The sequence below is a fragment of the Zalophus californianus genome, chromosome 9 (assembly GCF_009762305.2).
Source record: "Zalophus californianus isolate mZalCal1 chromosome 9, mZalCal1.pri.v2, whole genome shotgun sequence".
Lineage (NCBI taxonomy): Eukaryota > Metazoa > Chordata > Mammalia > Carnivora > Otariidae > Zalophus > Zalophus californianus.
In genome coordinates this window covers 133066514-133078675 of record NC_045603.1, presented here as the reverse complement: position 1 = coordinate 133078675, position 12162 = coordinate 133066514, and the positions used below count along the sequence as shown (strand labels likewise).

The 12162-nt window shown below is 52.2% G+C and overlaps 1 long non-coding RNA gene across 1 annotated transcript; it reads right to left on the bottom strand.

The window, feature by feature from the left end:
* Nucleotides 1–301: 301 nt before the first annotated feature.
* Nucleotides 302–1417, bottom strand: LOC113921773. Its single transcript, XR_003519800.1, has 3 exons — nucleotides 1371–1417; nucleotides 1140–1247; nucleotides 302–1009 (listed from the first exon to the last, which is right to left on the bottom strand). It is a non-coding gene; the product is annotated as an uncharacterized LOC113921773 (long non-coding RNA).
* Nucleotides 1418–12162: the final 10745 nt, after the last annotated feature.

Genomic DNA, 12162 nt, shown 5'->3' with positions numbered 1-12162 from the left:
GTAAACCACGGAGAACACGCCGCATTCGCTTCACTTACATTCAGCAGCCCGTTCTTGAACAACCTCAGGTTGCGGTGCAGCAAGCATATCCGATAAGGAACCCAACTCACACTTAAAATGAGGAGAGAGTATTTCTCACAGCCTGGCCAATGCAGGCCACCCCCCCGCCCCCCCCCCCCGGCCCCACGGGGAGGCACTAATTTTGGGGGTGCCCTCTGGTGGCGGAGCTACGACGGCCACCTCCCTCTCGGGGTTGAGGAAGCTGTTCAATATGCAAATACTCCGTCTCGGGGCTCAGGCTGTTGAGCAGAGTTTCCTGCCCTGATGGGCATGTTCCATAATTTCTGCACCGTCCAGTACGGCAGCCGTGGCCACATGGCCTCTCGGCACTGGACATGTAGCTACGCCAACTAAGAAACTGAAATTTTAACTTTATTTCATTTTAACTCATTGAAAGTTAAATAACCACAGGCAGCCGGTTGCTGCCGCACTGCAGGGGGCAGTTCTAGAACAGCCACAAATGTCGATGTTCCTTGCCGCTGCGTTGTAGTCCAATCATCCCTGTGCATGAGGACTCTGTGGTCACAGCCACACTTTCTAATGACAGGTTCTACTCCGCCCTTTTGTTTTGAAACGAAGATGTCATGTGCCATCTATATACACTTTAGCTCTGGCGTTCTCAGCTTGAGATTTGAACCGTCAGGTCTGTTTAAGAGGCGGTGACCCGTGAAATCTCTCCAATGCCTGTTACGATGTCAGATCCAGAGGTGAAGGGATGTGTGCGTTGTGTAATGGAATCCAACTGAAAACTACTTACCCTCAACACTTTTAAAGTACGGGTGTGTTTTAAAATCACCAAGAATAGGGACGCCTGGGTGGCTCAGTCGTTAAGCGTCTGCCTTCGGCTCAGGTCATGATCCTGGGGTCCTGGGATCGAGCCCCGCATGGGACCTTGCTTCTCCCTCTCCTTCTGCTTGTGCCCTCATTCACCATCTCTGTCTCTCTCTCTCTGTCAAATAAAGAAATAAAATCTTTTAAACAAATAAATAAAATCACAAAGAATAAGCCTAAAGTACAAAAAGAAGTCAAGTTAGGATACAAAAAGTAGGCACAGAAGCTCCCCTTTTCAGATTGCTTACCTCTTGCAAGAGCAAATTTTTTAAAAAGAACAGCAGAAGGACGTTTCTCCATCAGGCACAATGGCTGTGGCCGGGCTGGGGTGGAGTGAGTATACTGACCGACATTCCCTGCACAGACAGCATCTTTAATTACAGAAGGTTGGCTAAAACAACATGGAAGCATGTGCATTGCTTAATGTCAGATAAAATGGAAAAAGGCAAGTTGAAAGAAAGAGTTTGTTTTCAACTTACTAACAATTCTTCACTAAGTACATCCTTTATGTCTCCAGGACTCTGAACCTATGAACAAAGGATCAGTTGTCAGGGGTTCGTATTAGACTTCAGTGAAAATTTTGTCTACTGCATTGATTTAACCATTCATATGCACACGAGATGTACTTGTTCATATACACACATTCAACCAGTGGACATGTGAACTGCTTCCATGAGGTTGGTAGCCTCTAGGAGGTAATATAAACTATTTCAGCATCCACTTCATTTCTTGGATGGAGAGTTATTTTTTTCAAACATTTTTAATGTGCAAATCATTGTCACCGAACTTTGTTTCAAATCACTAAAAACAACAGAGAAGATCCACTCATTGATTGCAAAATACCAGGCCCCCCATTGGAGGGCTTCAGATTACCAGGCCACCGAAACAAAGTTGGCCCATGTTTCGGTTCGTAGTCACGGACAATACGGCGATTTAATGCAGCAGAAATCCTGACCGGATTCGAAAGATAGATGGTATTTCTGCCGTAAGGGGTTATTCACCTCCTTTCCCAAGTAGCTGGTTCACGTAGTCAGTTGCCCACTTTGTCTCTGAGAGGTGTATCAGAGTTTGCGTACACAGATTCATCTGAAGGACGTCTGTATGAAAACACACGGTGTCATTATTACGTATGCCTCACAACACTTCATACTTACCTATATATTTGTGTCGAATGTCTGCAGTTATGCAGTTTACAGACACAAAAGTCACACTAACTGGCTACCATTTTTAGTGGGTGTCATGCACTTGGGAACAAGATCAGAGTCTACAAGCTCCCAGTGGTTAATCATGTTGCTTTTGTCCTCGAAGATCAGAAGAAAAAGAAGAGGTTTGGAGCCATAGTAAGGAAGGGTCCAGGTGAGCTGTCTCCCCCAGTCCCTGCTCAAGTGTAATGACAGCCCATGTCACTAAAACAAACCAACCTCACCCGAGCCTTTCGCTGACCTTTGCTGGCATGGTCTGATTTCCGCCCCCCCCCCCCCAAAAAAAGAAAAGCTGGTCTTTCATATGAAGTGGAGTCATGTCAGCAATTGGGCAGATGGGGTGTGCAAGCACGAGTAGAAACAGTGCATCTTACGTAAAGAAGCTGCACAAGTTGAAAACGTGTGCTAGAATTTCAGTAACTCGATTGTTTGGACTCAGGTGAGGGAACTAGCTCTTTGAGCCAAAAAAAAAAAAAAAAAAAGAAGGAAAGAAAAGAAAAAGGAAAAAGAAAGAAACATTAATCATGTTGTACCCAAGCCAACCCACTAATCAGGAATACAAATATGGTGCTAAGATATTAAGGCGCTATGGAAATGAGGCCGAATAGCGAACATGAAAGTAAACATTCCAAATTCCCTACCCCTCTGGCACCTAATCTGATAGAGCCACCCAATGGCTTTACACAAGGGTAAGCAGAGACGGCTCCCTCCACGTCTACTGCACACTTTCAAATAGACTTCTATTAAAAACCCAGTTGAAGTATCTCCTGGGATCAGTGTGATAGTTGCTGGCTGGCCCCGATTGGCTCAGCCACCCTGCAGTTAAACCCCCATGGTAAATGGAAAGCATCACGTGATCGCCCAGGTCCACCCTGACTCCGGTTTCAAGGTCTTTCCTGAAAGTTGGCCACATAGATAACCTGGTTTCCATGCTATTTATTGCCTAGGAAGGAGGAAGGGTTGAGCCCAGCCCCTCTGGGATGTGAACTTGTGGTTCCAGGGAGTCTAGGCAATCAAATCTCTTGCTTTCAGGACCGCACTGCCCCAAAGAGAGAATCCAGGCAGAGTTTTCTCTTAGAACCAAGATGGGAACTGAATTACAATAGCTCTTTCTTAGTTGTGACACATTTAAAAAAAGAGGAAGAAGAAAGGGGAAAGCAGCTTTCCCTAGTACTTTAGGACACATTTCACCTGTGGCTTTTGCAAATAGCAATTTTTCTACATTAATTTTTTTTGTTACGTGAAACATCATTTCACCCGGGACCTCCATTTACCGGTGGCAAATCTGGTTAACTTCCGAGACCCAGTATCACTTCTGCCATCAAAATTGATTAGTCTGCAGGTTGGGGAAGATTATACGGTCGGGTCAAACTCCACCCCTCCTGCCCAGCATTTTACTAAAGATAAAATTCAAATGATGTTTTTAGTAAAAACGATTGCCTTCTTTTAAAAGAGTGCATTAAAGATAACAGCGCCATGATAAATTTTCGGCGACCGCACCAAAGTTTGGTCTCTTTGTAACGGGATTTACGAAACAGCCGCCTTCCATGTACTTTGAGGCTTTGGCTCTGGCTGAGTTCTGGGTAAAGCATACTGCGTGGCCCCCTCTCGTTAACACAGTGATGAACCTGAGCAGGCAAGACTTATTTAAAGACAGTGGCAAAATTTACCTCCTCGGCTTCTGAAAATAAATTCTTAGGCTGCTATCAGTTTTGGATACAATTTTGCAACTTCAGCGAGTGGCAGGGAGGAGCATCTCTGGCCACCATGTTCCTCCCGAGGATTGAAAAGCAGATTTTCACCTACTCGAAGCTCCTAGGAAAATATCTGCTTCGATTTCTCAAGGTTCTGCCACTCTGTGGAAGACTCGTCTGAGAAATCCGGTTCCTCAGACTTGCTCGGGTTTCAGGTGACCGGAGCACAGCCCACCCCGAACCCCTGTCAAGGGGCACCTTGGTTCCGAGCTCTCGCTGATGGTTTAAAATTATTTAGAGAAAGTCGAGTACTGACTTACAATGACGTATGTGTCCTCACGCGCAGAAAATGCTTCCTCCTCACTCCAGAGAGCTAAAAATTTGGGCCCCACGCCCGGCACTTTAAATAAAGTTGCCTGTTCCAGGATTATTTATCATGGTTAGTGGTGGCCATCAGTCATGAAAAGTTAACAAAGACCTATTGGGTTTATCTATAGGCAGCTAAACAAACATATCTTGCTCTTCTGTTATCTTCTTGTTAACAAAGCCCTATCAGGATGTTCTAAACATCAGCATTTACTGCACTGGGGTCCTTTATCTAGGATGATATATAGAGAGCCCATCAATTAGCGGGAGGGTTCGTAGATACCTGCCATATATTGCTGAGCAGGCACCGCTCCCCTCTCTCCCACCGCCGCCCCGGTGCTGTGGGGGGGGTTTCCTCCGTGGTGTCACCGCTCGCCTTCTGGCCTTTGGTTCGTCCCGGTGACAGTGGGGAGACTGGGAGAGCGCCTCGGGGACCGCAGTTCTCAGAGCACTTACACAACCCACGGGACTGAGGTCCCGCGCAGCAAGATGGAAACCACACATGGAGAAACACGAGCCTTGGTGGATGTCGCTTTGGCCCAGGCATTTTGAGAAACGAAAACCCAGTGTTATCACCCACTTTGCTCATGCAGTTGGAAGTAGGGAGGCAAACACTTTCATTCCTGGTGTGTGTCTGAGAGAAGGGAGGGAGCTACTCAGCAGGGCATCGAGAATCTATAACTTACCTCCCGATCACACTGCCCCTCAGCTTAGAGACTCCCCTCCCTGGTTCCCCAGCGCCCACAGCATAAGGCCATTTGCCTTGACCTTCAAGGCCCTTCATGGTCACGTGTCCCAACCCGTGTCACTTCTCTCCTGCCAGGGCAGGCCACGTTTCTCAGTTTATTGACCTCCCTGTGGCCCCTCCTCAACCCTGTGCCACTGCACTTGCCTGCCCCTTTCTGGAATGCTCTTTGCCACCTGCTCCGCTCCACGAGCTCCTAAGCATCCCCTGAGATCCAGATCAAGCGGCTGCCAGTGTGGTAAGCACTGGGAGACGCTCCCGGGCATTCCGTCCTCTGGGCTCACACACCAACATGGCACGCATTTACCGGAGTATTTATTGCATCTATAAAGGTCCATTTGCTTGTCTTTCTTGCCACTCTGCCCATCAAGGTTTCCACCAGAGAAAGTTTCCTACTCTGTAGTCTCAGAGCTTAGCAAGGTGCTCATTAGGAGAAAACAAGGAGTGATAAGTGAATAAAAAGAAATGCTCATACCTCTGTGGGTCGCCCTCAGCCTATCCTGAGGTCTGGCAGGAGAGAAGGAAGTCCGCGGAGCGGTGACAAGAGCTGGGGTCAGGCAAGGCGACCGTGTCACCTGTATAGAAGGGACAGACCTATCTTAGAGGACGCTCTAAATATTTAATAAGCATTATCTGGTAGCCCGCGGACGTTATGATGGATGCAGTTACTATTATTATATAATAATATTGTTAGAGTTTTGGGCACCAGTGCCTAAGCCTTGGTAATCAGGGGCACCATCTCCCAGAGCAGGATTTCCAGCGGTTTCCCCCAAGATAGCTCAGTTGGGGGGTGAGTGGTGTAACCTGCGCTCCCTCAATACGCATGGGTGGCAGACTTGTCCGACCGAAAGCTGCCCAGCAGTGAAGGCTCCCGTGGCCGCCCTTACTGTGTTTGCCCCCACTTACTATAAGCGGACCTGCAGCTTGCAGCACCCATGGGCCTCCGCCTGCACCCCGGAGATCTGTGGCCGCTCTGCTACCACTCCTCAAACGCCCGGCTCCCACACTCGCCCGGACCCGCTCCTGCCCTCGACCTTCTCCCCGCGGTTGGAATCTGACACACATCCACACCTAGGATCTCCTCTGGGGCCACCGCAGCCCACCCGGGGCCCCATGTCCCCTCTCCAGCCCCCTGCCCTGCCTCGGTCAGGCTGCTCTAGATGCCAGCATCCTGACGCCCCTTTGGGAAGGCCCTGCAGAAGGCGAGCTGGAATGAAGGTTCATGTGTCTGGATTACGTTCCCGCGGGAGGTGTGTCGGTGTGGAGAGGACAGACACCAGGAAAAGCCTACTGACTTGCGGAGAAAGGTTCCCTCCTCCCTTCCTCGCCACGATCTCCCTTGCACGAGGGGCCCCACTGCCCCTTGAGGGAGGTTGCTGTTAAGGGGCTGTGAGGACCCCGCCCCCCGATGGTTTGGTGCTAGCTGGCCTTGAGCCAGGCCTGTTCCTCACGGGGCGGGCAACGTCTCCTCCGTGGCTGAGCAGAGCATCACCACTCTAGGAATAGGACAGGAGTTGGGGGCCCCCCTTCTAGCGGCAACCCCTCTGGCCTCCATCGCCACCTGCTGGTGGAGACAGACTGTTGGGCAACCCCAGGCTTGGGGAAGGAGGTTGACCCTTGGAGCCCCTTGGAGCACCTTGTGGCTGCTGATCTAGGAGCCCAGCCCCTAACCTTTACCCCGGCACATGTCTGTCCCTGCCCAGCTCGGGGACCCCCGCCAGGGTGTGCGGAGTAACCAGCTGTGGCATGATCCTGGCGGGGCGGCTGGCCCGGAAAGCCCTCCTTTGGGACATGCCCCCTAGCTGTGGGCTGAGGCAGGCTGATGGCAGCGGGATGATAGGAGGCAGGCACTCTGGGGGCTCTAGCAGCCCACGAAGGCAGTCACTGCGGCAGAAGACTGGTGGGAGCCGCCTCTTGCGGGTTGAGTTCACAAAAGCCTCTGGAGCCCAAGACTCCCACCCTAAGGCCCCAGTGGGTCTACCACTCCCATTACAAGAAAAAAAAAAAAGACAAAGGCTTGGAGGCTGAAAGTGAAGAAAAAGAAAGGAAGGAAAGGAGAGAGGGAAGAATTGGGAGAAGGTGAGGGAAACCGAGGCAGTGGCCATCAATGGCGTCCGAAACTGCCCTTGGGTGTGGGTGGCCTTGCAGTTTGGGAATAGAACGTTTGTTTGCCATGCCTGCTGGAAGCTGGACCGGTCTCCGGCCTATGACCTTGACTGACTTGGCCCGGAGGTCCCCGTCTTGGGCTCAGCCCACCCACCAGCCCCACCCCGGGCCCCTGCAAGAGAAGACTGAGAACCAAATCCATGCTTTCCCTGTGCCCCTGACGCGCTGGACCCCAGGCCAGGAATGTGCGCCCCCAGCAGGCCCTTTCCAAGGCCGAAATGGGAAGAGAAACCCGAGACCCCTGCGCCCCCAGGGCAGCCAGCGTGGGCGACCGCAGGGCGCCCTGGGGAGAGGCAGCTCCCGGGCTGGAGAGGAGAAAGGGATGCTGCCCAGAGGGGCACAAGGTGACTGTCCATCAAGGCTCGCTCAGGTGGCACGCCCGGGAGGCCCGTTCCGGTCGGCACTTAAGGCGTTGCTCCTGCTCTTATCCTCCAGGCCCCAGAGGTGGCATCTGGGAAGACCCTAGGGACGGACGGGAACACGAAGAGACCCTGTGGCCCCGGCGCGGCAGAGCGCCGCGTAGATGATGATCCACGGGGGGCCCGCGGTCCCCGGCAGTGGCTGGCAACACGCAGCGGCACAACGCCACCCCCGCTACAAGTGCAAACTAGTTTCCGTGTTGGGGAAAAAAAAGAGAATAAAAGTTTAATAAACGTGTGCTGTGTCGTGAATGACTTTGTGACGACCTCTGCTGCAAATGGCCTATGCATGCGGAATAATGGTCTCCTTGCAGAGAGGGAAATAGCTTAGTGCTATCGTCGTTGCCTCGGTAACCATCAGAGCCCCCATCTAGCAGGAGAGAAATGAGTTATGAAAAGGCTTGAGTGAAGAAGGGATTAACACATGATCCCAGGGACAGTATGTCAATCAAAATCAACTGAGAAATTACACTGCTCTATTTGAGGATTTCTCCGGAACCCGAACGCTAGTGGAGTCGGGAGCGTATTTTTGTTTCCTCTTTTTTTTTTTTTTTAATTTGAGAAAGAAGGGGAAAAGTAGCATCGTGATTAGTCTTCATGACTATCATTGAGAATTACACTGAGGGAAGGGAAAAACTCCCCAAGAGAGGGTTATTTAAGAAGACGGGGCCCCCCAGCCAGCCCCGCGAGGTCCGGGCGTCACGCTCTTGTGTCCCCCCCCCCAGTCCCCTCCCGCACCTTGTGCCCCCCCCCGCCGGCTTGGAGCCCAGACCCCCCCACACACACACACTCCGCAGACTCACGCACACCCGACGAGAGGCCTGGGGCCTGGCGCTGGGCCTGAGACGCAGCCCCAGCCGCGCGCGAGGAGTGGGGGGCTGGGGGGGCGGCTGGGGGCTGGGGGCCGGGCATGACAGGGCGGACCTGGGCTCCCAGCCCGGGGGCCTGAGCAGCAGCCTTCGAAGCAACCTCTGGCCGGCTGCCTACTGCCTCCACTGCATTTCCGACTCAGCGTGGGGGGAAATAAGCCGCAGAGTCGGCTGCACCCCCCGCCCCACCCGTGAACCGCCCCGCCCGCCCCGCGACCCCCGGCGGATTGGGGCTGAAACGCCCACGCACGCAGACCCGGCGCACGTGCGGACGCCCCCCCCCCCCCCCCCGCCCCCGGCGCTGAGACCCCGGTCAAAAATAAAGGAAAAGGACACCGTAAATGGCACGCAACGGGCCTCGGTTAATCGATTTCCAACACCGCGCGCGGTTCCCGCTCTCCGCCCAAAGGCTGCTTCTGCGGGGCCTTCCGCTCCGGGGCTGGAGTCAGGCATTTTGAGCGCAACCTCAAGCCGCTCCCCCCCCCCCCACCTCCCCCTCCAACAAAGATCTGCTTTGGAAACACCTAAGAGACGGGACCCGGAGGAGAGACAGCGCCGCAGGAACGTGGGTGGGCCGCAGGAGGGGAAGCTGGACGGTGACCCCAGGATAGTCGTTGCTGCTCCCGGCCACCGAGCTCTGGGCTCTGGCGGAGCCCCTCAGTGCTCGAGTGGAGGAGCATTTGGGCCCACTCTTCTGGAAGTCTGGTCAGCGCCTGTGGGCCAAGCTGGGGGCGGTCGCAGGGTCCCCAGGGCGCCTTGGGGCTGCACCCTCCACTCGCGATTAACCGCCCTGGGCCCAGAGCCTGCTCTTTTTTCCCAGCAGGAAGGGACCTTGGCCATCATCTTGACCAACCCCCTCAATCAGCCGATGGGGAAACTGAGGCCTTGAGCTAATAACAAGTACTAAAGGCACACATTGACACATTGACAGGGCCGGGACCAGACCCCAACTTCTCAACCTCGCTTTATAAAATTGGCCTCATTAAAAAAAGTTTCAAGGAACTTTTCTCAAACCGAGAGCCTTTCTTTGCCCTGCGAGGGCGAGGAGGCGTGTGGAGGTGCGCTCAGCCCACCTGTGTCTAGGGCTCCTGTCCACGCAGCCACCCAGCCGTCCCTCCATCCGCCCGCCCAGCCTCCCGCCGCCGGCCTCACGCCCCGGCGAGTCCCACACAAGTTTCGCGTCCTGAGCGCCCTGCACAGTTAACTAAACCGCCTTGACCCCGGCGCTATTTGATATTTGCCTCCCTGACACTCATTTAGGAGCTCGCAGCGGTAACGCAGACATTGGACAAGTCCAGCCTGAAACCGAAGCCCTGTGGAAGGGGGGAGATGGGGAGAACCTGATAGCTGGAAACTCGTTTTCTCCAAAGGCTTTCGGGACATTTTAGCCGGGCTCCGGGTCCTCGGAGCGCCAGGGCGCCGCCAGTGCGGGTGTAAACGCTAAATGTTAGCTATTTGTTCCAGTGATTGGCATGAAAATCGACTCTTTCTCGTCTTCTTTTTTTTCCTCCTTCTCCCTCTTTCCTTTCCCTTCTCTCTCTACCCCTCCGGATTACCACAAATACGCATTCAACCAGTGGCTCCTTTAATCCGCTTTCCCTCCCCCACCCCCGTCGCCCCCCAGGTCAGAAAACTTCATTGGAGAAGAGTGACACAACAGTTAACAACCAGGAGGAGACTAGGGGGCCACTTGGCTGGTTTTGCCCCACTGCAGGAGGTGACACCGTTCGCTAGGACGGACTCCCCTGTCTTCCTGCTTTTCCTTTCCCTCTGTCTCTTCACTTTTTTTCCCCCTTCTTTTCTTGGGGGGGGTGGCTTTTATTTCTTATAAACAGCAATGGGCAGAATGCAACTGTCTGTAGCATATTAGAGATTCAGGAGCACTGTGCTCTCTATTAAGGAGAGACGACCAGATGAGCAGATAAGAGAGTCGCCTGGTTTCAAAAGTTCCAGTTTCTGCTTGAGGGGAGCTACCCGACTGAGCGCCTTCCTTGGAGCCCCGGCAGGGACCCGTTTTTTTTTTTTTTTTTTTCCCAGAGGGAGGAAGGGCCACAGAGTTGAGGCTGGCCACCCACCACTCTCCCCCCAACCTCAGCCCTGTTCCAGATCTCCAGCCCAACCCCCTGTAACCCCACTCCTGAATTCTCTCAATAATAACCCGCTGATTCCAGACTCTCCCCCTTCCAAGAGGCTGGTCCCACCTCTCCCAACCCCCACCCACCATAATTCTCCATTTCTCTTATTCGTTCTGTCGCTTCCTCTACCTTCTTCTGTAGTAACCTGCTCAAACTCTGATTAGTGAAGCTTCATTCTCCTCACTCACGCTTTTCCCCAAACCCCCTCTCTCCCTTTCTCCCTCCTTCTTAAAAGATTTTGGAGCCGAGAAGATAAGATATGCAATCCTCTATCGGGAATCCTGTAATATTAAAGATCAAATGTGGCATCAGTGGAAGACCAAATGCAGAGAGAGACAAAAGGGGGAGGCTGGGAGATGCTCATCAGCTAATTACAGCTGCAAATATTATGCAAATTTATCTTGGCACAGAAATGGAGCACGCGAGTTTAAGTGCGGAGATAATGCCGGAAAATTGAATGTTCATCTGGGCATGGGAAATGGCCCAGTAGGCTCCATTGGTCTGTTTCATCTAGGGAAGCACCGTTTTTATACTCCTATCAGATCATCCGCACTTCACTGGTTGGGGCTGAGAAATTAATATTACTTATAATTGATACTTGAAATTCTTGGAGTGATGTGTCCTAAAGAGAGGGAAGAGAGGAACAGAGGAAAAGGGAGAAGGGGCAGGGGTAGAGGGAGAGGAGGAGAGAGGCAGGAGAGGGAAGTCGTGCGATATTTAATACATAATTGGAACTAGACAGCTGAAATGCACTGTAGTGAGGCCAAAGTGAACTGAAAGATAAAAGGAGCGTATTCCCAGAAAATCAGGTCTCTCCCTCTCCACTACCACCTAAAACCTGAAGTGTCTTTATCATCAAGATCCAAGTTTTTAAAAATCCGTGATGATCTGGATGCCTACTTTGCTTAAGAGTGTGGGACCGGATCAGGGATTGGCACTTGAACTCCAGCTAGCTGGGGACCTAGGGAGACCCCAGGGGTTGAAAGCTGAATGGTGGGAAGGGGTGACTGACCGGAACTCTTGTAGGTCTAAGTAGAGGAAAAGTGGATTTGGCTCTGCAGAACCTCACCCCTGCTTCTGCCCCAACTGCACCCCCCACTTCCTTCATCTTGACCACCCGTGTTCCACATTCTTCAACCCGCTGTCGAACTGCCTGGGAAATGACATTCCCAGGAAACAAACCACATCGTGACATTTCAAAAGTAAATGTCCCCAAGTGTGGGGAGGAAGGGAGACAATAGGACTATGGTGAACTGAAAAGAATTCTTAAAAAAAAAAAAAAATCAAATCCTGCCCCCCCCCACCTCCCAGTATAAAATTTACCGCAACCTAGAGAAACCTAGAGAATTTCATAGATAAACGTTATTCAGGTACAAAGCATCCAATTATCAAGAAATTATGATCTGACGTCAGGAGGTACAATTGGAGAACGAATATGTATGAATCTCCTCTCACTGGTTTGCATATTTGCAACGATTGTTTAATCCAAGCAACCAGAAAGTAATCAACAGGCACAAGCTTAAAGAGCAAATTACCGGTGACTCCTGCCCCTTCTGCTTCCTGAAGCCGGGAGGTTACTAGTGTCAGTTGTTGGGAGGGGACTCGGGGTAGAGCCTGGGATTCTGAAATCCATCCTGAGAGAGGCAGAGAGTAAAGCCTGTTGCGTTTAGATGGC